The 26,554-nt window shown below is 38.5% G+C and overlaps 1 pseudogene across 1 annotated transcript; it reads right to left on the bottom strand.

Annotated features, from left to right (window-relative positions):
• Positions 1–1,189: 1,189 nt before the first annotated feature.
• LOC149812954 (L-type lectin-domain containing receptor kinase SIT2 pseudogene) lies at positions 1,190–3,515 on the bottom strand (annotated as a pseudogene). Its single transcript, XR_016428216.1, has one exon. The product of XR_016428216.1 is annotated as an L-type lectin-domain containing receptor kinase SIT2 pseudogene (transcript).
• Between the last annotated feature and the right edge of the window lie 23,039 nt (positions 3,516–26,554).

Genomic DNA, 26,554 nt, shown 5'->3' with positions numbered 1-26,554 from the left:
TGCTAGCAGCTCACAAGAGCTCTGCTTTCTTGGTCAGGGCGACCATGATTTTGTAAATCAGAGTATAGAATTGAAAACCTTCACAGGCTCACTAGGACACCGTGAGTTGTGAAGAAATATATTGAAGAATAAACATATCATTTTGTTAGGGGGGGGGGGGGGAGAAAGATCTCAAGGATTTTACCAAATCAGAGGCCAACCAATGTCTGGTCAGTAATGAAGTTTTTTCCTTCCCCTAGAAAAACACATTCTTATTAATCATTTTAATGCATTAACAAACGTGAATCCATGTGTCATATAAACGTAAATCAAATGATGAATGAATAAGCAAATCAAAGATGCTAGCTCATATCAACTTCACGTCATATCAACCCTATACATTTAGAAATACATCTTTTGGACTTTTTCAGAAACGTCCACCCTATGGACCCTCCCTCCCTTTGGCTGTTATCGTATGGTTCTTCTTTGATTCGATTCTCTTGCACTTGTTTGCATGTTCTCTTCTTATTATAGGAATCGCCAATCTCGCGTTAAAGACAGACAATTTCAAATGTTAAGTCAACTAAGTACTAAAATAATAGCACATTAGCACATGATGAAGGGAAAGTAGTATCTTTTGCACTTGTTTCTTTCGTCTCTGCTGGAAAATTTCTATTTCGTCTCCTTTTTCTTGTTTTGGTCAACAGTAGCACAAATAGAAAACAATAGTTCAGACTGTTCAGTTCATAGATTTTAAGAGGAAATCTCCTAACCATAATTCAAGCCAAGAGAGATGCAGATTTGCAGACCATGCATAATCAGAAACCTTGCAAGAGATTGCCCAAACTTTACATGCCTTCTCTGCACTACCTGAATATTTCCCCTAGGATGTGCTTGGATGAGGGGAAATGAAAACCAGTTCCATGAAAACTCATCCATTCCAAACTGGAGAGAGAAAATTTTGATGGCATTGGAGTCCATAGCCAACAACAATCCATGATTCAGACACCCTTATGCCTAATTCAATTTTTTTTAATGAAATAAAAATTTTATTCAAAATATAGGAAGAATCGAGGACAAAAGAGCATAAAGCATGGTGATGGGAGATCATCCCTCAAACTCAAAAAGTCACAAACATACAAAAGTAACAGTATCAGATAGAAGCAAAACAGAGTGTTCTGTTTCCATTTCCAGCCGACCAAAGCATTACTAAATCTATTATAATTCATTTGTTTCACTCTTGGTTTTAAGAACATAGATGTCTGAACTTTTTAACAGTAGTGCTCATCTGACATACACAGCGGGCATCCTACTAGTTTACAGAAACAATTGCAGTTTCAAATGATGGGAAGACCTACCATCTTCAACATTGTCCACAGTTTAAGATAAAAATTGTTTAAGATAGAAATGCAATACACCCCCAAAATATCTGGAACTGCACATTGGTGCTGAAGCTCGGCATGCCACACGGTTTACTTGCAAACATGGCCAAGTTACACTGTTTCTTGGCCCTCAAATTGTGAACTAGAGTCTGATGATAGCTTATCAAATGAAGGAAATGACAGGACTAGTTGGTCGAACCCTTGATTATCATCCATTACCACATTCTCGAGAGTGAAGTTTTTCAACGACTCATCGCCATCCAGAAACTGAATCACCTGCCTCACGCTAGGCCTAACCTCAGGTTTAGCTTGAGAACATAACACACCAAGCTTCAGCACCAGCTCTGCTTCTTCCTCCACATAGTTCTTCTCAAGCCTCTCATCCATGGCATTCAGTATCTGCCCACCTTTCCACAACATATGTACCCATTCCACCAGAACAATCTCTTGGTTAGGCAGCTCAGGTTCAACAGGTCTCCTCCCACAGGCCATTTCAAGAAGCAATGCACCATAAGCAAAGACATCCGAGCTAGTAGTGGCCTTCCAGGTTCGAGCGAGCTCCGGCGCCATGTAACCAAACGTGCCGACGACATGAGTGGTCTTAGGATTGGTTCCATGCTCATAAAGCCTTGCAAGCCCAAAATCACCAAGCTTTGGATTCAAATCAGCATCCAGTAACACATTGCTTGCTTTCACATCTCTATGTATAACAACCTGTTCCCACCCTTCATGAAGATAGAAAAGACCAGCAGCAACTCCCTTCAGAATCTTGAATCTCTCTTCCCAGCTGAGGCTTCTCTTCATGTCTTCAAAAAGGAAAGTATCTAGGCTCCCATTTGGCATGAAATCATACACCACAATCAGATCTTCTTGTCTCCTGCACCATCCTTGCAATTGAACCAGATTCCTATGCCTCAATCTGCCCAAGCTTGACACCTCTGCTACAAACTCTCTCATTCCTTGCTTTGAACCATGTGAAACTCTCTTGATTGCAACCTCCATGCCGTTGCTGGGTAACACTGCTTTGTAGACACTACCAAATCCTCCCTTACCTAGTACCTCCTTCTTAAAACCTTTTGTTGCTCTGTAGAGTTCCTTGTAGGGGAACCTATGTGGGTATTCCAGCTCCCAATCTTCTAATGTCTCAGCAGTTAGCTTCCATTTTCGATATGTTCGACAAATTACACCGAGTGTCGCCATTACAAGAAATACTGCTAAAGTTGAAGAATATGGCACCAGCTTGGAAGCCTTGAATCTTGAAGCAGATCCATTCTTTGAGAGTGAAGGAAGCTGTGAGAGGTCTAGATCTGGAGCTTCTCCATTGACCATGAAGCTCCAAGCTAAGATATAGTGCTCACTTGCAAGCTTCCCGGTGCTGGAAGCGAATCCGACGTACATGAATTCAGAAAGAACAGATGAGAGATCAGTTGCAGAAGATATCAGTGGGCGGTTAGGCTTGAGGGGATGCGTTAATGGAGCTATGGTTATGTTGAGCTGCTTGTCATGACCATTATAGTCTATCCATGCCTGGACAGGATTGCCACCAAGTAAATCAATCACTTGCTTACTATTATCCTCAGTGTAGTAAGCAGCAGATGCAGAGGCACTGGAGATTACACTGTTGATATCAACCCCAACATGATTGTTGTCAATGTCTCTGAATCTTGGCGATAGAACTGTATCGAATTCGACGGCGAAAATATGGTTGGAGGAGTTGCCATTGTTTGATGCATTGAAGAGGCCGAGGTAATCGCCGCCCATGGTGTTGGAGAGCTGGGTGGAGGGCGTGAGTGTGAAGGCAACGCCATGACCACCGGAACCTTCCCCTTTGGGCACAATCAAGAAGACAAAACGACTGCTGAAAGATAGAGTTGCATTTGCTGCAGAGTGATTTTTGAGCTCCAGAGCAACTGGGTAGAACGCATGGCCCTTGTTTTCCTTGTTCAGTGCATGAGAAATGTTGGTTAGACGCAGCGCCCCAGTTGAGGTGATTGCAGAAGAATCACCTAAGATCAACTTGGATTGAAGAAATCCATTGAAACTGAAGTTGGTTTCCGTTGAAGTACTAGGTTTAGAGAGATGAAGAAGAAGAAGAAGATAACTTAAGAACAGAAGGATCCTTGGTAGATGGCGAGCTGGATTTGAGCATGCCATGAGAGAGAGAGAGAGAGAGAGAGAGAGAGAGAGAGAGAGAGGCTGAAGTTTCACAAATGTGTGTTGGAAGGAAGTGGCATTTAGTTATTATAAAGAGGTAGAGGTTAGGTGTAACAAAAACGTGTCAATAGAAAGTCGGCCTTTAATTAGTTAACATACACTTTTTGTAGGCACTGTGTGGAAGTGAAAGATCTAACAATTTTCCATGATAGAATGTGTTCTCATTTCTTTGCTCCATTTCTGTTTTTTCTGCTCTTTGGTGGCATGCATATTAGTCAAACATATTGGTGAAAGGGAACAAATAAAGTTCTTGAAAAGTATTCTAACATGCATAGAAACGACAAAGGTTAAGACACCACAGCTATTTGAGTGCCAAACAGGACAGGTGTGACGTGTTATGTTCATGCTTTACATTGATTTCGTAACCCATCGTTTTACCTAATAAGCTCTCATCGATACAGCCATACAATTGTTAAGAGGATGATGAAGTGTACTCTGAAAGCAGGGTGGAGGAATACACATGTTACAGTCGATCATATGATGCAAGTCGTTTTGACTCAATATCTCACTAAGATGTGTTTAGTATGATCGATTTAGTAAGAATCAACTCTTGGATTGTGTTCAGGGGTGTAACTGGATTGGGTTGGGAGGGTCTTAACAAACCCGATTTTGAATCGGGTCAAAAAGTAAGACCCAAACCCGACCCAATCTAATTTGGATTTGGGTTTGTGTTTATGTTTATGTTTAGCTGGAAATTGTGGACCCATATGGGTTAAAGGGTTCAGGTATGTATTAGGTCAGGTATAATCGGGTTGGGTCTTAATTTAATAAATTCAGTTATTGTGTTTATGTTGATTTGGATTGGGGTTAGGCCTAGGTATGGCTGAGAAAAGTAAGCCCATATAGTTTAATGAGTTTGGGTAAGATCAGTTCAGGACCTAACCAGTTTGGGTTTCAGCTCAGATCTTGATATAGTTGGTATTCTAGACCTAATTACCTGCCAATAAAAAAATAAATTAATTAATGAATTCAACTATTCATTAAGAAGCCAATGCATAGAATAGGGTCCCGGCAGGGATCCTAGCCTCAGAGTTTTACGCTGCCGGCGCGACCAGGTCTTCGTGACGGGTGCAGTTTCTTCAAACTTTAAAGCATTTTTGTATTTTATTTAATTTGATTTATTTAAAAAATTAATATATTTTCACGTCTGAGAGAGATAAGAATGTAATCTACAGTTTTCATAAATCTCTCTTATAAAAACTACAAAATTCTGTATAACTTTAGGTAACCTATAATATAGTCCACAACTTTAACTATGTTAATTTAAAGCCACATATTTTGGTGCACTAATAACCCTCTTCCATCTTTAAGTAGTAAGATTAAGATTCACATATTATCAGTTTAGTTGGGAACAGAGAATTGGGAATTCCGAACATATCCTAGTGTGGAAGTCGCATGCTTCATTCTCGTCTCGAGCTGCATGGTCGGGTTCTGCCTAACCCTAGATAGCCAATCTACCAAAAACAGAAAAAAAATCTGTGAGGCTGGATTTAAACAAAAAAGAAAAAAGAAGGGGTAGTTGGGTGCACTTGGTATGGAATAGAAACAAAAAATTAGTGATGACATGTATCATTGCCAGCTTCTATATCTCAATCATCTCCAATCCTGTCAACTTATTCTCTAAATTAGCTGTGAGATTTAGTACAATAAAGTTTCAAAATAGTCATGGCTGTGCTGTGTGTATGACGGAAAGCTCTAGCTCTCAGGGGTTTGTGAAAAACTCCTGAGATGGCATTCAAAGAAAGCGGCCATGTGCACCCTTTGTCACTGATGTAGAAAATGGTGACAAATCTTTTTGAGCCAGCCTTGGTTGGACGGCCAGCAGCCATTAAACATGACCATTAATACTCAATGTAGGCCACAGGATGGAATTTGGTCCCCAGTCATTATCCATCCTACTCAATGTAGGCCCACGGTTCAGGGACCAGGGAAATGTGGCATAATTGATGTACTCCTCATGCAGTATATTCAATGCCTCCAGTTCACAATTCAATGTTGTCAGTATCATCGTTTGGCCAACTATTCAGGTCCATCCGCCTATACCGATACTCAAGTGTATCGTTCTGAATCGGACAAAAAATAATTAAAAATATTACGTGTCAATCAGAACATAACACCTGTTAAAACTATTAAAATAATATTAAAAAAATAAATTTAAGCTATTTTTAAAATTATTAAAAAACAGCCGATTCAAGCCAATATCATATCGATTTTCTGGTGATATGATACGATAAGCATGGATACTGACAACATTGTTATAATTAAATTTCATAATATGATCTAATATGCAAGTTGGTGTTTGTAAACTGGGGTGATGTGCACTTCGCGAGACTACCTTCCTCAACGTTAGTCATTTCTTTTCTTGTGCGTGCTGCCCCAATCACGTACACCCACTTAGTTTTCTGTTTCTTCAGGAAAATCTACATCCACCTAATAGCAAGTATAGGTGTAAAATGTATCTTTTCAGTCAGACCTTCAAGATTTTTTTTAAAGAAAGATGGATATATTAATAAAAATTAAAAGATCATACAAGTATAAAAGCAACAGTAACTGATGCGATATCACTTGCTGTTGCACAGATAAAAAAAACAAACAAACAGTAACCAGAATCCAAAATCAGAATCAGAAAACAAAGAGGGAAGGGCCAGCCAAGCATAAAGTTTCGCCCATCAAGAATCCAAGACAGACCCGGCACTGTCCATCAGAAACAGCACCCGACCAAAACGGCTGCAACTGAATGCCCCTGTGCTACAGCTTGATGGAGACCAGCTTCCACAAAAAATAGAACCCAGCACAAAGATTGCAGAAGACAAGATCCCCTATTATTATGTAAGGTTGATGTTCAAACAATAGAGTAACTACCCTGAGTAGTGGATTCAAGGTAGCGGCTAACTTTTAGAAAAGTAAAAATATGGTAGAAGTTTGTGAATGGTAGTTTCTTGTTTTATGGGATTTCGGTTATTTTTTTTTCTCTATAAAATAGTGTCAATGTAATTGCTTGTGAGTGAAATGAAATAGATTGTTTTTAGTTCAAAGCTACGGTAGTAGCAACTTTTTTTATTGTATGTGAGATCAACTATTGTAACTATTTTTTTTTTTTAACAATTGTGGTATCAAAGCTAGGTTGTAACTTGATTGGGTGTCGTGTTTGTAAAGAGAAAAATGGTGTAGCAAGGAGATTCAATAGAAAAGGGTTCAATATGTGGGTTCAAGCTGAAATGAGAAACACAAGGTATAATCTTTTGAAAAATCGGTATGACGACTAACTCTAATACTCTCAATTTATTGCAGTCCTTGTTGTCAATTTTTAATGGTGAGAATTATGTGTTTTGAATTATTAAGCTGAAAACTTTTTTCATCTCACAAGATCTATGAGATTTGGTAGAAAATGCTTATGTAGACACCAAATCTTTCAAAAAAGAGAATGAAAGTAAAGAATATCGCAAAAGGATACTAAAGCTTTGTTAGTATTGCAACAAACAATGATAGACATAATTTTTCCTAGAATTGCTAATGCCACTGGGTCCAAGGCATCATGGATCATTCTCAATCAAGAGTTTCATGGTGACAGCAAGATCACAATTATAAAGCTACAAACTTTGCGTAGAGAATTTGAAACATTCTCAATGAATGGAGGTGAGTTGATTCAAAATTTCTTTTCAAGGCTTTCAGTTGTTGTGAATGAAATGAGAATTTTTGGTGAATTTATTCTTAATTAAGTATGATCATGTTGTCACTACAATAGAAGAACCCAAGGACCTTTCAATTTATACACTTAATGAGTCAATGAGTTTGCTTTTAACACATGAGCAACGTATGAACAGGTCATCAAAAAGCACAATATTGGAGCAGACTTTTTCTTCTAAAGTTGAAGTCAAAGAAAATAGTGAGCCCAAGAATGATGGATGAGGTCGTGCATGTGGAGGTTTTCGTAGCGAGTATCATGATCGAGGAAGAGGATGAGGAATGTCCAATATGAATTACCAAAAATATAGCAATGGTGATAAAGGTAATCCAAATTACAAAGGAAGGCAATGCAATTTTTGCAAAAAAAATGGACATATTGGGACAAATTGTTTTGAAAAAGCTAAACAACAAGCAAATATTGTAGAAGAAGACAAAAATCTTTTTGTTACTTATATAGATTCTAATATGAGTAAGAGTGATATATGGTTTTTGGATAGTGAATGTAATAACCATATGATAGGAAAAAATAGAATTTTCCAATGTATTAATGAAACAGTAAAGTTGAAGGTTTGGCTTGAGGATAATAATCAAGTTCAAGTTGATGGCAAAGGAACAATGGTGATGAAAACAAAGTCAGATACTGAAAAATTAATTTATGAAGTGTACTATGTTCCTGGTTTGGCACAAAATTTGCTTAGTGTGGGTCAGTTGATTTAAAATGGTTGCACTCTTTTGTTTGATAATAATGCATATAAGATAAAAAATTATGGGCAGCTTATTGCTTAAGTTCATATGATTCAAAATAAGACGTTTCCTCTTGAAATTTCTTGTTTTGATAAGTATGAGTTGGTAGACAATGTTGATGAGCAATCGATTCTTTGGCACGTACGGTATAGGCACTTACATTTTAATGGGTTGAAATTGTTAAGCCAAAGGAATATGGTATCTGGATTAACTTTCATTAGTTCTCCAAAGAATGTTTGTGAAGGATGTGTTTATGGAAAACAACACCAACAACCATTTCTAGTTGGAAAAGCATGGAGAGCTAGAAGGCCATTGGAATTAGTGCATGCTGACATTTGTGGTCCAATGAGAACCATGTCAATAAATAATAATAAGTATTTTTTGTTATTAACCGACAATTTTACTAGAATGAGTTGAGTATATTTTCTTTCTAAAAAATAAGAAGCTATTGAAAAGTTTAAAGAATTCAAGATTTTTGCTGAAAAAGAAAGTAGATATGTCATAAAAGTTCTTCATATAGATAGAGGTTATGAATTTTTGTTTGACAGTTTTAGTCTCTTTTGTAAGCAAAATGGCATCCGTAGGCAATTGACAGTGAGAAAGACCCCTCAGCAGAATGGAGTCGCAAAGAAGAAAAATAGAACTGTGGTGGAAATGACAAAAAGCATGTTAAGTGGAAGACAACTTTCAATCAATTTTTGGATAGAAGCTGTGGCTACTTTAGTGTATCTCTTGAATATTTCTCCAACGAAGGTGGTAAGAAATAAGACTCCCCATGAAGCATGGAAGAAGAGGAAGCCTAATGTAAGTAAACTGAAAATCTTTGGTTATGTTGCATATGCATTGATTGATCCAAGTGAACGCTCTAAGTTAGATAAAAAGAGTGAAAAATGCATTTTTGTTGGTTACTGTGATAAAACAAAGGGTTATCACCTATACAATCCCATAAAAAAAATTTGATCATTCATAGAGAAATTATTTTTTATGAAGAACATGTATGAGAATGGATCAAAGAAGAAATTTAGTATTTTTCATTTGATGAAAATGTGTTGGATCTGGTGCAAAGTAAAGAGAAAGAAATTTTTTTTGTCTACTATAACTCATGATGAGACGATGAAAGTTGCTAGATCGTCATCAACTAGTAACCATGGCATACTGCACACTCTAAATGGAGACACGCCACCTAAAAAAGTACGTTTTTTGGATAATATATATAGTTGCGCTTTTGCTCTTATGGTTGTCGAGCTATTGACTTATGAATAAGTGCTTGTGAATAAAAAGTGGGAAAATTTTATGAGTAAAGAATTGCATGCTATAGAAAAGAATAACACATAAGAACTGACTGAGTTACCTCCAAGGAAAGAGTCCATTGGCGTGAAATGGGTATACAAGGTGAAATATGATGCAAAAGGTAAAGTACAAAAATATAAGTCTCGTTTGGTTGTTAAAGGGTATGTGCAAAAACATGGATTAGACTTTTTTGAAACATATTCACCTATGGCTAGATTTGAAACTATTAGAATTGTTCTTGCATTGACAACTCAAAGGAAATGGAGAGTATTTCAGTTTGATGTTAAATCAGCCTTTTTGAATGAGTGTTTGGACGAACATGTGTATGTAGAGCAACCTCAAGCCTTTGTGGTTGAAGGAAAAGAAGAAAATGTGTATAAATTGAAAAGGTCGTGTATGGCCTCAAACAAGCTCCAAGAGCTTGATACAGTCGACTGGATGTATATCTCCACAAAAATAATTTTTAGAAAAGTGAAAGTGAATCCACTTTATACACCAAGGTGAAATGACCAAATATTCTTCTTGTATGTGTATATGTTGATTATATTATATATACTGACTCATCCAATGTTCTTATAGAGGAATTCAAAAGCAAAATGATGCAAGCATTTGAGATGACTGATTTAAGGCAGTTGCACTATTTTTTGGTCTTCAAGTACAACAAACTAATGATGGAATTTTTGTGTCACAAGAAAAGTATGCAGTGGACTTGCTCAAGAAGTTCAACATGACAAATTGCAAAGGATGTTCAACTCTTATGAATGCTTATGAGAAATTGACAATGAATGATGGAACCATGAAGACAAATGACACTTACTTCGAAAGTATGATTGGTGGATTGATGTATTTGACACATACCAGGCTAAACATTATGTTTCCTATGAGTTTGGCATCTAGATTCATGCAACATCCATCAGTGCATCATTTGGGAGCAATGAAACATATACTTTGTTACATTAAGGCCACATTCGTTTATGAAATTTGGTTCAAAGTAATTACTAACTTTACATTGCTTGGTTTTACTGATAGTGACTGGGTAGGTTCGGTAGATGATAGAAAGAACACAAGCAGATTTGTGTTTGGACTTGGATCGGGAGTAGTATCATGGTGTTCTAAAAAGAAAAGCTCCACGGCCTTATCATCATCCGAAGCTAAATATATTATAGCAATTGCAACAACTTGTCAAGCTATTTGGATGAGGCACATCCTTGAAGATTTATATCATGCCCAAGATCAAGCAACAAAAATTCTTTGTGATAACAAGGCCACTATTTCAATGACAAAAAATCCAGTATACCTTAGCAGAACAAAGCATATTGAACTCAAGCATCACTACATTCGAGAAGTTATGCCAAATGGAGAAGTTGTACACAAGCATTGCTCCACAAATGATCAAGTTGCAGATGGATTCACAAAAGCACTTTCTTTTCAATAGTTTGTTAAGTTTAGGTCCTCATTAGGTGTGTTTGGGTTTTCATATCAAGGGGGAGAATTGTAAGGTTGATGTTCAAGCAATAGAGTAACTACCTGAGTAGTGGATTCAAGGTAGTGGCTAACTTTTAGGAAAGTAGGAATATGGTAAAAGTTTGTGAATGGTGGTTCCTTGTTTTATGGGATTTCAATTATTTTTTCCTCTATAAATAGAGTCAATGTAATTAATTCCTTGTGAGTGAAATGAAATCGATTGTTTTCAGTTCAAAGCTACGGTAGTAGAAGTTTTTTTTTATTGTATGTGAGATCAACTATTGTAACTATTTATTTTTTTTCTAACATATTGATGAAAGAATCAAAGTAGTGGTGCAGAAAATACAGTTAGGCCGAACTGGTCTTCTTTTTTGTCAGAAAGTAGAAATCGGCAAATGACATCTGAGGATGAAATGTACAAAAAACTATGTCAGAATGCAAAGAGATTGCCACAACTAAGAGCTGCCAAGGGAGAACGCCGCTACCTCTCAACCCCATAATTGATGCTAGCACATACACATATGCCAAACGGTAAGAGCAATTCAAAGACACACACACTTCCTCTTGCCCATCCATGCACGTACCAGAATCTAGAAACCCATACACACGCTAAAAGATAGAGACCCGAACAAACACGCACACACTCCTACCCCTACCGCCTAAAGACATAATAACATACACACACACACACACCTGCCAGCATAAGACACAATACAGTAAGACACACACACCAGGCAAAATGCACACCCACACACACACACACACATTCTCGCACATCAGCAACAACATGATACTCCAATTGCATAAACCAAGAAAGGCCAACCTTATCGATTTGAAGATAACAACCCTACAAGATCCAACCCAGTCCAAGGAGATGCCTGGCCACTTGAGTCGAATTCACAAACCAGTTTCCAGCTTTGAGCAATGGAATAGATTTTTCAAGTTTGCAAATTTCCCACAAAATACTTGATTATTCCTCTTTGTTCAGATCATGTGCTAAGATAACAAAAGCCATGTTCACCAAAGAAACAACCAGCAAGCTCCTTTAATGCGGATGTGGGGTGCAATAATAACTTCACGTGGGAAAAACAAGTTGTCCTAATTCAAAAAGATATCATTCCAAGCTCGATACAACCAAAAGCGATAGAATCGACATGTACAAAATAGATGAATTATTGACTCTTCCTCACCAAAACATAAGGGGCAGTGGCTGGCAAGATGGAACCCTCTTCTCTTTAGCCTTATTTCAATATTGAGCGTATCATGAAGCAGTAGCCAGCCAATAAGAGATGCTCTAAGTGGGAGTCTTGCCCCCAAAGTGCTTGGTTTGGAAGCCAAGACATTGAATAGCTCCTGAGAAATTCATACATGGATGAAGTAGAGAAAATCCCATCATTAGTGAGTGGCCAAAAAACCTGAATCCTGGCCTTGTGAAATGGTGAACTTAAAGATGTATCCAACATAGTTTGTTGGACAAGAATCATACATTGATCATGTTTTTCAGATTATATAAAAATAAAATTCTTTAAATCATGAATTTTTAGTACATCATAAGTAGTAAATTTTGAACGTCTTGAAAAATCACATGTAGGTCAAAAACTTGTTCACTAAAAAATGCATGTAGATCATACTTATAGAATTTGCTAAAAAAAAAACTTAAGAATTATGAAAATTTATAGCTTTTACTGAGTAGGTGTAGGTTCTCTAGAGCACCCATCAATTTTGTTTTTTTAATTATACAGTGAAATTAAACCATAGATTGGAGACTTAGCCGTGCTGATCTTAACCTATCGTAGTTAAAATCACCATCCTATCAGTATAAACTTATGTGTACTCTTCTCCCTTGATCTTAAGAAACCTTTTGATTCACCTTGCAGGTGTAACTTACACAAGGATTCAAACTTGAAGTAGGGAGAAACTTCCTTGCTCATCAACTCAAGACCATGTGGGCAACCACTAAGAGTTCAGAGCACCCTCTCATTACTATTACTTAGTTATAGCATAAAAAGTTAGGCGACTAGCATAAAAAGATGACGCTCCTTGTTTTGAAATAAGAATGAGGATCCCTCCTCAAAATTTGTTTGCCGTTAGTGCCCAACATAGGCCACAATAATATGGAATTTTGTTTTCATCATTAAGGGAATGTTGAAATGCTGCATAATTGTACTCTCTCATACAATACAATTAATGTGTCTATGTCGACAAACTCAAGATTGCTAGTGTATAATTAAATTTTATAATATGATTTAATATCCAAGTTGGTGTTCGTAAACTAGGTGATGCACACTTGGTGAGACTAATTGTTAAAGAAGGACCAGATCCGTACTACCCAGGTTTGTATCCTAATTTAGTCCAAAAACCAATTGAATGAGGACTCCTCAAGAAGGAATTGATCTTTAGGCAAGATCTTGTCAATAGAAACAACGAGGAACAAAAGGATAGGTGTGCAGAGGAGTTTACCAAAAATAAAATTTCTGATAACAGATCTCTCTTACTTTGTAATCAAGAGATCAACATTTAAAAGAAACCTCCCTCTCACGTTAATTGTTGAAGAGAGGAGGAACCATGGATGTAGGTTGTGTGTTGAACCACATAAAAATCATTATCCTTGTGAGTGTGTTTTCTTGCTAAATTTTTGAGTGATTGTGTTGCATGTGTGGTAATCTTTGAGATGTCGATCCCACCTTTCATGGTATCAGATCCAATGGCATCCTCCTCGTCAGTGAACTCAGGATCACTTGCTCCCAACCAAGCTATCCAATGGAATTCTTTTTTGAGCTTAGTTTCCATCAAGCTCGATCACAATAGTTATTTTTGTGAAAGTCATAAATTGAATCCATTATGTACTCTCAAGACCTAATAAATATGTTGATGGGATGTCTTAGACCCTAGCTCAAGTCATTCAAGGTGTCGATTTGTCCCAAACACAAAATTGAGAGTATGTTGTTTGGAAAAGGGTAGAATAGCTAGCCGTAAGTTGGATCAAAATAACAATATGTGAATATGTCCTCTCTCAGATTATTCGCATACCAATGGCTCGAGAAACATGGGTTGCATTAGAGTGATCGTATGGACCTCATACTAGTTTAAGAATCTTACAACTCAAGCTAGAGTTGCAAAATATAAAAAAGGGTGAGAAATCAATAGTTGATTTTCTGAATGAGATTCAATTTTTAGTAGATTCATTAAGTTCTATAGATGAACAGGTCTTTGATAATTATTTCGTTAGTTTTACTCTGAATGAACTATCATCCGAATATGAAAGCTTTGTGACTACGGTCACTACTATGACTCCTCTTCCTGTTTTCATTGATATATATGACATGTTATTGAATCAAGAAAATAGGCTGCAACTTTTAGCCCCTAAGCTTTCAAGCAATAATCAAAATACTATCACAACTTTCTTTAGTCAAAGGGGAAGAGGTCGTGAAAACTTTTCCCACGATCGTGGACGTGGCCGAAATAAAAACTATGGTCATGGAAATCAAAACTACTATCATAATGAAGGAGGCTAGCAAGATAAATTGAATATTGAAAATCATGATGATTTTCAAGTTACTTGTCAGTTCTGTGGAAGAAAAAGCCACACTACTCGGTAGTTTTATGACATACCGAAAGCCTTCACAGCTATGTCCTTAAACAATATGACAGATCTGCATTGGTACCTAGACAGTGGGGTGTCCCACCAGATAACTGGTGATGATTTAAATTTGACCAACAAGAAAGACTGTCATGGCACAAAAAGAATAATGGTGGTGAATGGTAGCAATCTGCCCATATCAGGAACCTTCTAGAAATAATGCTATTTGTTTAAAGAATGTGTTACAAATGCCAAATGTAAAAAAAATCTGATCTCAGTTTCTATGTTTGCCAAAGATCATAAATGCTTTTTTTGAGTTTCATTCATATGGTTTTTAGGTAAAGGATTGTCAGAAAGGGAGAATAGTTCAAATCGGACCGGTTAGGTAGGGATGTACATATGGCCAATGCTCAAGGGCTTTTCAAATAAGGCCAATGCGGTATATGCAGTAGAAAAACTCTCTTCTCAAGTTTGGCATGCCTAGGCTTGGTCATCCGGGTCATAAGACTTTATCTCTTTTAAAGAAAAGTAATTATTTGAATTATTTTTTTACAATGATGATGGTAGTTTATACTCTACATGCATGATTGGTAAAATGCATAAGTTTCCATTTGATAAATTTGATCATATTTCCAATGCTCTGTTATAAAACATTCATGCCGATCTCTAGGGATCGTCTCCCGTGACCTCAAGAGAAGGGTACAAATTATTTTTTGATGGTGGATGATTTTTCAAGATTTTTTTTGTTGTTTCCTCTGGTAAAGAAATCAGATACTTTTGATTGTTTCAAAAGTTTTAAAAACATATATGAAAAACAAGTGGGATGTCTTATTAAAATATTCCATAGCGATAGAGGAGGTGAATTTGTCAATGAAGTTTTTGATAATTTTTTTAATTACTATGAAATAAAGAGATGGATAACATGTCCTCACACACTATAACAAAATGGAATTGTGAAAAGAAAGCATAGATACATTACTGAAAGTGGGCTATATGTGTTGTTTTATGCTTCTTTGAAACCTAATTTTTGGTTAGATGCTTTCAGGTGTCCCGTCCACTTGATTAACCACTTACCAAGTCCTAATGCGGGTACAAAAACTCTGTATGAACTGTTGATTGAAAAAGATCCGGCTATAATCAAATAAAAATGTTTGGAAGCACTTGTTATCCGTATCTTGTTCCTTGCAATAACTTGAAGTTGAATCTCAAGTCCAAGGCATGTGTGTTTATTGGTGTTGATTCATCTTATAAAGGTGCATTATGTTTTGATCATGTTCCTAAAAGAACATATATTTTTCAACATGTGTTGTTAGATGAGACCAAGTTTTTGTTTGTTGGAACTCAAGACCCAGTCATTAGTGAAGAAGTGTTGAAGTGGCTGAAGAAAAAATCTTGTCCCAGGTCTATTATCAGTTTGACATCTCAACCCGTGTTCGCTGCCACTATTGATCCTCAAAGTGAAACCAATCTTGATAGCTGACTGATTATCCTTCAACCTTGACATCTATTACCCACTCAATCCTTGACATCAAACCAAAATCAAGGTTCTCTTGATCAGTTCATTGAATCTTTTTGTGATCATGACAATGATGAGGATCATACCTATGATGGTGGTGGTTATGGAGATGATGTTGTTGAACATGAAGTCATAAATGACAGTCATAATAATGATAGTCACAATACTAATGATCCTCATGTTGGAGAACTTGTTGAGCCTGTCCAAGGTTGGACTCACCCGATGGTAACCAAATATCAAGATAAATTGCTGAAAATTAAGGATGCAGACTCGTCACCTTTTTTTTTTGGCCTTTGTGTTCTTAGCCAATTGATTCAAGAAGAACCGATTGATTTTAATCAAGCCTTCAAGGAGAAAAAGTGGTATTTGGCCATGGAGTTGGAATATGATGTTCTTCTTAGAAATAACACCTGAACCCTACTTTCACTAGAGAAAACATCTAATATAGTTGGATGCAAGTGGATTTACAAAATCAAGAAACATGTAGATGGAACCATAGACAGGTACAAAGCCCATTTAGTGACAAAGGGTTATAGTCAATAAGAGGGGATAGACTATTTTGAGACCTATAGTCCCGTTGTGAAACCCACAATTGTGGGTATGGTTCTCTCTATTGCTATGAATCATAATTGGGCTATATACCAACTTATGTTAATAATGTTTCTTTGCATGAAATTTTAAAAGAAGAAGTATATATGGCCCCGTCACCTGGTTTTAAAAATAAATAAGTTCTTCATTACATTGCAAGCTAAATAATGTTCCCTATAGTTTGAAGTAGGCACTAAGTGTTTGGTTTGAAAGACTCAGAATGTACCTTGAAAAATTGGGTTTTACTAGCTCTAAGGCTGATACATCTTTATTTATAAAGATTGCTTGTGATGTAACTCTATATGTGTTAATGTATGTTGATGATATAATAATAACAGACAGTTTCAAGGCTATGGTTTTGTAGCTAATTGACAGGTTTGGCTCAAAATTTTCTATCAAAGAATTGAGAACCCTAAATTTTTTCTTAGGAATAGAAGTTGTCAAGAATAATTTTAGGATTTTACTTACCTAAAGAAAATACATATATGATCTTCTTGTTAGAACATGAATGAAAAATTGTATCTCTTAACTCATGCAGCTACTAACGTCCAAGTCTTCAGGTATGAAGGAGAGAAATTCAAGGATCAAACTAAATATCGCAGTGTGGCAAGGGATTTTCAATTTATGATGTCTACAAGACCTGATATCTTATATGTTGTAAATAAGGTATGTCAATTCATGCATAATCTAACAGAAGTTCATTGGTCCCTAGTGAAACACATTTTGAGATATGAAGAGGATTATTGATATAAGTCTTCAAATATTCATATATGAAAATAATGAGTTGGCCACTTACATTGATGCTAACTGGGTCGATTGGAGGTCCACAAATGGCTATTTGTCCTATCTCGGCTCAAAACTATTGTTTTGAAAGTCATCTGAGCAACAAACTGTTGTCAAATCTAGTACATAAGCATAGTATAAAGCATTAACTGAAGGGGTCTTAAAACTTTTGTGGTTGCAATAACTATTGAGCAAACATGAAATGCAAAACTTCAAATCTCTAGTTATATGGTGTGATAATCTTGAAGCCACCTACTTGCTACCTAATCCTGTCTTTCATGCTAGAACAAACATATTGAAGTAGACTTTCATTTTGTGAAGGAAAAAGAACCAAATTAGAGATAAGACAGATTTGTTTCCTCTCAAGAACAATTAGCAGATATTCTTGTGAAGCCATTGGCAGGACCTAGGTTTAGTTATCTAAAGAACAAGCTTAATTTCAGGGAAATTAGTTTGGAGTGGCGCGTTGAAAACGGATCAAATCCCCATAACCCTGGTTTGTACCCTGGTCTAGTCCAGAAACCGGTTGATCCAGGACTCCTCATGAAAGAATTGATTTTTAGGCAAGATGGTGTGAATGGAAACAATCAGGAACAAAAGGATAGGCGTGCAGAAGAGTTTACCAAAAATAAAATTCTTTCTTGTAGATGGTATTTATAGAATCTGATCAAACGAGGAAAACTAAAAAAATTATGAAAAATTATTGCTTTTACAGGTAGGTGTTCCAGAGCATCCATCATGCTTTTTCCATTTATTATATAGAGAAATTGCACCCAAGATTGTGGACTTGGCAGTAATAATCCTAACCTATATATCGCATTTACAGCCATCGTCCGGGCAACCTAAAACTCTGTGAACGCTTCTCCCCCTACCCTAAGAAACCCTTTTCTTCACCTTGCAGAGTACTCGAACTTGAAGCAGGGAGAAACCTCCCTATTCATCAGCTCAACTTCTTAGGGTTCAGAGCACTCTCTCATTAACACTTGTTAGCATAAAAAAATGAGCCCACTAATCATATTAATCTAACTTCAGATGACACTGCTTGGTTGTTACTAATAACAATGATTTCTTCTCAAACCTGTTTGCAAATTTGTTGTTGTGCAGATTTTTTTTTATTGCGTATGCAGGTACAAAATATAACCCTAGGAAACTTTAGTACTCTTTTTTTTTTGTCTGAAAGAACTTTAGTAAAATTTTTTTATGACGAAAGAAAACCCTCACCAACCTGGTCACTTAATAGCTTTAATACTCACTTGATGAAGCTGTATTTGATGATCAAGAAAGAGACACTTGTCTGCATTAGGTACAAAATGTATCGGATAAAGCAGGTGACGATGCATACCATTCGCTTGCTGAAGATGTCATTGTCACTATGATGATCCCAGTGTTTAATGATCACCGACTAGAAAACAAAGGGGATACAGGGTACATCACAAGCCGTAAATATACCAACCCATCATAAAGATGGAAATAACTCACTCCACTACAATTGAAAAATCGGGTGTAGATGTGCAAGCTATATTTTAATATCCTAGAAAAGACAAGTTGGATCGTTGAAATAATGGAAAGAGTCGAATATTTGAAGGAAATTTGGATCCAAGAATGACTGGCCAGTCTTCATGTTTGACCCAACCTGTTCCATCATCATCTACATCATTACCTACTTGGGAGATTGCTCAAACCCAACACCTTGAAAGTCTTTTGGAATCTTTGAATAAACTCATGAAAGTATCCAATCTGATACAGATCCAATAAGGTATGCTCAAATCTGTATCTGAACTATATGTCGTAGGTGCTGGCTGCATAGATTTGAGTAGCTAAATGAAAATTCCTGCATAATAATGGAAGGAGAGGAGAGGGGATGGTTAAATAGTGATTATCTGCACAGAAAAAAAATTTGTGGCTAGGGATGACTGTGGATCGGGGCGGGGGTGGGGACAAGGTCTCCACCCTTGATCTGTCCCAAAATCCTACCCTCCATCCCCGGACGGGTTTTGATTTTAACCTTCATCCTCATTTCATGTTCTTCATTCCCGGTTCAAATGGGGTGAGGCGGGGCGGGAATCCATTTTTCCTCAGTCCACTGCCATCTCTAAAGAAGGATTGGGAACCAGAAGGGGCGGGGTAAAGCGGGGATCGAGGATGGGAATGGGACTGGGCCGGGAAAAGCATAAGTCCATCCCGGGTTTTGATTTTTACCTCCATCCCCATTTCATGTCCTCCATCTCCGGTCCAAACGAGGCGAGGTGGGGCGAGGCCCCATTTTCCCCAGTCCACTGCCATCCTTAATGGTGGCTGAATGCCTAAAGGAAAAATTTGGCCTAAAGGGGTGGTCTTGGCAATGGATCCAAGATAAAAGACAGAATAGGGATGGCAGTGGGGCGGGGCGGGGCGGGGCAGGGGACAAGGTCTCCAGCCCCGCCCCGCCTCAAGATTTTATCCTCCACCCCTGCCCCGCCTCCCTGGCGGGGATGGATTTTATCCTCCACCCCCGCCTTCATCCCCGTTTCATGTCCTCCATCCCCGGTTCAAACGGGGATGAGGCGGGGTGGGGCGGGGATATTGCGGGGAAAAGTGGTCGGGGCGGGGATCATGGTGGGGACGGGGCGGGGCGGGGAAAAGTGCACGTCCATCCCCGCCTCCACCCCCGGACCGGGATGGATTTTAACCTTCGTCCCCGCCTCCATCCCCGTTTCATACCCTTCATCCCCGGTACAAACGGGGCGGGGCGGGGCCCCGCTTTCCCCCGGTCTACTGCCATCCCTAAGACAGAAGAATGGATCTGGTTTCTAGAAAAGCCTCTTACTGTCTTGCTAATTTTTCTTGTATTCATCAAGGTGGACATGGGAGATGGATGTTTCACAAGTTTTTGGTGGGATATATGGGTGGGGGATCTATCGTCGAGGTCTCGTTTTCCCAACCTATTTCGGTTGGTGGCAGGAATGAATAATTCTGTTGCCACTATGTGGTCAGAGCATGAGGGCTTGTGTTTTGATTTTCGTAGATCACCTACTACTGCGGCATTGGTGAACTACAAGCCTTTATTTCTCTCTCTTCCCAATTTCAACTTGGGGATGGACAGGATAGAATAGCTTGGAGGCTTTTCCACCGATGGACGTTTTATGGTGAAGTCATGTCCGGCTTCGGTGTGTTTACTACCTAAGGGGTCCCTTTGGGGGTGATGGTCTTCTTGGTTGATTTTGTAGGATAAGGTTAAAACTGATTGGTATTTGAAATCAAGGGGTTTCTACAAATGCAGGTAGTACGGCAAGAGTGAGGAATCGATAAAACATCTATTTTTAGACTGTAAATTCATAACTGATTTACATTGTCTTGTGTGGGGGTGAACCAGTCCTACATAATAACCCTAATATCTCCTTTAGGTAGTTGATTATAGAAAGAAATGGTTTAAAATGGTTTTTTGAGGCGTTGGCTTCCTCTTGATCTCGCTTGGAGGGTTGTTTGGCTTGAGTGAAATGAACAAACCTTCAATGGAAGCTTCAAACAATTGAGACCAGTTTTGAATTTGATTCAATGGGAGCTTAGACAACACTGTAGGCTCAAATGGCCTGACTCGGATCTTAATTGGAACAATCTTCCTGGTGTTGGTCGTCCATATTTGTACTGCTGGTATTTTGGCGTTAGGGTGACACCTCGTCCCCTATGCATTGATTGTCACTTTTGTTGTACTGCCAATTGAGGAATTGTTTTCTCTCGAATATATATATATATATATATATATATATAGAGAGAGAGAGAGAGAGAGAAATGGGTACCAGCTAAATGAAACGTGTTAAATGGGCTTTTATGAGTATTTTTTAACCCCATAAATGTGTTGGAAATATTCGATTTACAAAGGAATCCACAACTGGATCATGTATTTTCGATAAAAAAAAATGATATTTGAAATTTACAAACACTACAAGAAAATTGTTAATTAGCGACGGAAATTAGCGACGGATTTTTCCCGTCGCTACTTAGCGACAGATTAGCTAGAGATAGAATCTGTCGCTAATTTGCGACGGATTAGCGAGGAAACGATTTTTATCGCTAATCTGTCGCTACTTAGCGACGGATTAGCGACTGCATGTTTTTGTCGCTACTTTTGATTACAAGAACACCATTTTAGCGACGGATTTAGAGAGGGAACTCTGTCGTCGCTACTCCGTCGCTAATTAGCGACGGAGTAGCGACAGAATATTTTCCGTCGCTTTTTTGGTATTTGGGTTTCGCGACGGCTTCGCGACGGAATTTTGCCGTCGCTAAGCCGTCGCTAAATGTCGCGTAAATCCCTAATCCCATCCCTCTTTCTCTTTTCCCTGTTTCGCTGTATTGCTCCCTCCCGCCGCCCGTCGGCTCTCGCCATCGTCCGGCCACCGCCGCTCCCCGTCCACCGCTCGCCAGCCGGCGCTCGCCAGCTGCCGCTCCCCGTCAACCTCCCGCCACCGTCCGGCGAAGCGCAGGTAATATTCTTCTTCTTCTTCTTCTTCTTCTTCTTCTTCTTCTTCTAAACGCAGGGGGTACGCCCCTTCCCTGCCGGAAACGGAGGGGGTTTAACCCCCTGCCGTGCTTTCCGGCAGGGGGGGGTCGACCCCCTGCGTTTCCGGCAAGGGGGGTCGACCCCCTGCCGGAAACGCATGGGGGGTCGACCCCCTGCCGGAAACGCATGGGGGGTCGACCCCCCTGCCGTAAAGGCACGGCAGGGGGTCAACCCCCCATGCCGGAACTGCCTTTCCGGCAGGGGGTTTAACCCCCTTCCCTGTTTTGAAAAGAATTTTTGTCGGCTGGGCCGGCTATGGCCCTGTCATAGGCTCGCCTAGCACCCAGCCGACTGGGTGCTGGGCCTGGCGCACCTGCCAGCATGCTGGCAGTCAGCCGAGTGCTACTCGGCTGGCTGCCAGCCAGCCAACAGCCACCAACGTGAATAAAAAGATTTTTTTTTTTGAAATAAAGGGATCATACCCAGCCGATCACTCGGCTGGGCCAACAACGAGGGTTCACGGCTTGACTTCGGCTGGTCTGTCAGCCGACACCCATACCACATCGATCGTGCCATGGATTTCTTTTTGAAAAAAAAAATGAAAAACAAGGAAAAATATCAATATAACATAGTGGATTCGTAGATCCACTGATTCGCCATGGATTTCCATAAAAACATGCATGGAAATCCTACCTCTACCCGATTTCTCAAACGTTTCACATAAGAAAATACCCGTACCTTGAGAGAAAAACGCGAAAAGGGGCTGTGGAAGGGAGCTTGGCTGAGCACAAGGCCTCCAACCTTCTTAGTCTATCTCTTTCTCTTCCACTCGGCTGGGTTTAACAAAAATTTGTTATGAGATACCTACGTTGCCTATGTGATCTGTTTTGAAAAGAATTTTTGTTATGGATACCTATGCTGCCCATGTGATCTCTTTTTAAAAAAAAAAAAAGTTATTATGTGATCCCTATGTTGTCCATGTGATTAGCTTGAAAAAAAAATTGTAATATGTGTATATAAGATGTCCATATGGTTTTAAGTGTAGTTTGCATATATGTTGTCCATATGGATTTTAAGTTGAATTTTTTTTTTTAATGTATATATACAAGTTGTCCATGTTGTTCAATTTGTTAGTTTGTTAATGTCTACTGGTAGTTAGTTTTACTTCAATTTGTTTTCTTGATTAGTTAGTTTGTTACTTAATTTGTTTTGTTTTTGTGCAGATTTTTCAACGGAACCAACTCGTGCTCGGCCACCTGTGGTAAGTAAATGACAAAAACAATGCAAATCGGGTAAATATCCGTGGTGAGTAAGTGATGCAAACATATCACATGTTATTTAATTTATTGAATGCAGCACTTTATTGTTCACACACTCACTTAGTTGTTGATATCTAGGACTGCTTTGTTGGAGTTCGGAGATCATGCTGAGCATGATTTTAATGTAGAAATATGGAAGTGTTCTTATTTTTGGAGTACGGAGTCCATGCTAAGCATGGTAGTAGTTAGTGAGATATTGAAGTGTGTTTGCTGCAGGTACATGTTTGCCATTTATTTGATATGAATGATTATGATGTATTGCAATGTTTGATGTAATTGTATCCATGCTTGCATGTAGTTACTTTCAATTTGATTTTGACTTCCATGTGAAATTTTATAATAAAAGCATGCTTCAAATGATTGTATCATGTCATTAATAGTTTGCACATGAAAATATTAAGTTATCAATGCATGCATCAAAATTCTTGTTATTGTTTGACATAGTATATTGCATGATAAATTTGATATTTTCTTCATCGTCGCATTCTGATTGTTTTTTTCTTAATTCGTTAGGATACTATTCGTAACATCATACGACAGAATGACTGCAAACCGTGAATGGATGTACCGTAGGATAGTGGACAATGAGTTATCGCATGAATATATGGATGGTGTCGATAGTTTTATTGAATTTGCAACGGCGAGTGTCAGTACGGTAGATCCCACAGGTCGGATTAGGTGTCCCTGCAAGATTTGTAAGAATAATCGATTTGTAGAACCTCATGGCGTTAGACATCACCTATACAGGAAGGGTTTTGTGAGTGATTATCAGAACTGGGCGTTTCATGGAGAAGAATTTAGAAACGATTTTGATGCACGGGTGAATGTGGTGCACGATAATCCATATACGAATTTGATATTTGATGCTGCAGGAACAGAACTGGGTTCTGCTATGAGTTCTAGTGATGTAAGAACTGTCGTAGATGAAGAATCACCAAACGATGCAGCTAGTAGATTTTATGATTTACTTAAAGATGCTGATGAGCCACTTTGGAACGGTTGTGAGAGTCACACTATCTTGTCTGCAGTTCTTCAACTAATGAATTTGAAGTCCGAGTATAATTTGAGTCAATCATGTTTTGACCGTTTGTGCATGATTGTGAAGAGTATGTTGCCTAAAGATGAGAAATTGCCACAAATTTTCTATCGTGCGAAAGTTATGGTCAACGCTCTAGGTATGGGTTACAAAAAGATTGATGCTTGTCCAAATCACTGCATGTTGTATTTCAAGGAGCAGGAAAACGACATATCATGCCCGTCATGTGGGCATCCTCGGTTCAAGCCAAAGACAAGAGGCAATGGTAGCACGAGATCAAAGGAAGTTTCATACAAGTCGCTCCGCTACTTTCCTATCACTCCTAGATTGCAGCGATTGTATATGTCTTCAAAGACAGCTAAACACATGAGATGGCATGCAAATAAAGTTCGACACGATGAAAACAAGATCACGCATCCTGTTGACGCTGAAGCTTGGAAGCACTTTGATCGTACTCATCAGAACTTCGCAATGGAAGTGCGAAATGTTAGACTCGGTCTATGTACAGATGGATTTAATCCATTTGGGGGTAGATCAACTCCATACTCATGCTGGCCAGTATTTGTAACTCCATACAACCTTCCACCAAGCTTGTGTATGAAACGTCCAAATCTTTTCTTGTCTCTGTTGATCCCTGGTCCGACCTCACCTGGCCAAAATCTTGATGTATATCTAAGGTCATTGATTGATGAATTAAAAGTACTGTGGGATGACGGTGTTACCACGTATGATGCCCACAAAAAACAAAATTTCAACATGAAGGCCGCTGTTCTATGGACAATCAGTGACTTCCCTGCATATGGTATGTTATCTGGTTGGAGCACACATGGGAGGTTGGCTTGTCCGTACTGCATGGAGGATTCCAAAGCTTTTAGATTGAGGCATGGAAGGAAGCCTTGCTGGTTTGATTGCCATCGTCGATTTCTACCCAGCGATCATCCGTTCCGACGTCAAAAGAATGCATTTACAACAGGCACAACTGAAATGGAAGGTCCATCCTCGAGATTGTCTGGCATAGAGATTTTAAGAAGATTGCGATACTTTCCAGATGTATTAACAGATACCCGCAGTCCTACACCCTTCCGTGGATTTGGGAAGGAACACAATTGGACGAAAAAATCTATTTTTTGGGAACTACCGTATTGGCCGACCCTATTGATACGACATAATTTGGATGTGATGCATGTAGAGAAAAATGTGTTTGATAATGTGTTCAATACAGTAATGAATATTAAAGGAAAAACGAAGGATAATTCGAAGGCCCGTATGGATTTAAAATTAATATGTAAAAGACCAGAATTGGAACTCAAAGAGTATAATGGCAAAGTACTGAAACCAAAGGCGAAGTACGTGCTCGGACCTGATCAAATAAAACATGTATGTCAATGGTTGAGACAACTGAGATTTCCAGATGGATATGTCTCTAACATTGCTCGGGCTGTGAAGATTGACGATGGACAGTTATATGGGTTGAAGAGCCATGATTGTCATATCTTTATGCAACGATTGATACCCCTAGCATTCCATGATATGTTAGACAAACCTATATGGGGGGTATTGTCTGAGTTGAGCGGATTTTTCAGAACATTGTGCGCATCGGAGGTCATTGTATCAGATGTAAAGAATCTCGAGGACTCTGTCATCACCACTGTTTGTCTGTTAGAAAAGATATTTACGCCAGCATTTTTCGATGTTATGGAACATTTGATCATACATTTGCCATATGAACTAAGGGTTGGTGGCCCTGTGCAATATCGATGGATGTACCCATTTGAAAGGTATATGTTTTTTTATATTTGTCTCTTTAATGACAGATATTTAAAATTTGCAATGTATATTCTTGTCAGATGCATGCTCGACCTAAAAAAAAAGGTTCGTAATAAAGCAAGAGTAGAAGGCTCTATTTGTGAGGCGTACACTTTAGAAGAGATTTCAAATTTCTCATCTATGTACTTCGAACCTCATATTTCAACACGTTACACATGCCCGCCCCGTAACGATGATGGAGAACAAGTAACTGTAGCTGACAAGCTGTCGATATTTCAACGACTTGGGCATGCATTTGGTAGTTGCCGATCAAGGCTATTGACAGATCGAGAGCAAGATGCAGCACACATCTATATTCTTTTTAATTGTTTAGCGATCGACCCATACATCGAGTAAGTATATGTATATGCAACTCAATTATAAATCCTTTTATGTTCTATATGTGGATACATGGCTCGGTAATATAAGTATTTGTGGTTTGCAGACGATTTGATCTGGAGTTGCAAAGCAAAGTTTCACATCTCACTAATGCAGAAGTACAAAAAGAACATGAAACTAAGTTTGTGGAGTGGTTGAAACAGTTGGTAAAGAAGCTAACATAAATTTTGTACTTATAAACAACACTAAGTTACTTAATTGATCGTGATCACAATAATTGTTTATGTCTGTGCGTAGGTTCGCCATGGTGATGTTAAAGATCAAGGAATATGTGATTTAGAAAATGG

This window comes from Nuphar pumila, chromosome 16, assembly GCF_984573655.1.
Source record: "Nuphar pumila chromosome 16, dmNupPumi1.hap1.1, whole genome shotgun sequence".
Lineage (NCBI taxonomy): Eukaryota > Viridiplantae > Streptophyta > Magnoliopsida > Nymphaeales > Nymphaeaceae > Nuphar > Nuphar pumila.
Note: the sequence above shows the minus strand (reverse complement) of the source record. Positions and strands in the feature narration are given on the sequence as shown.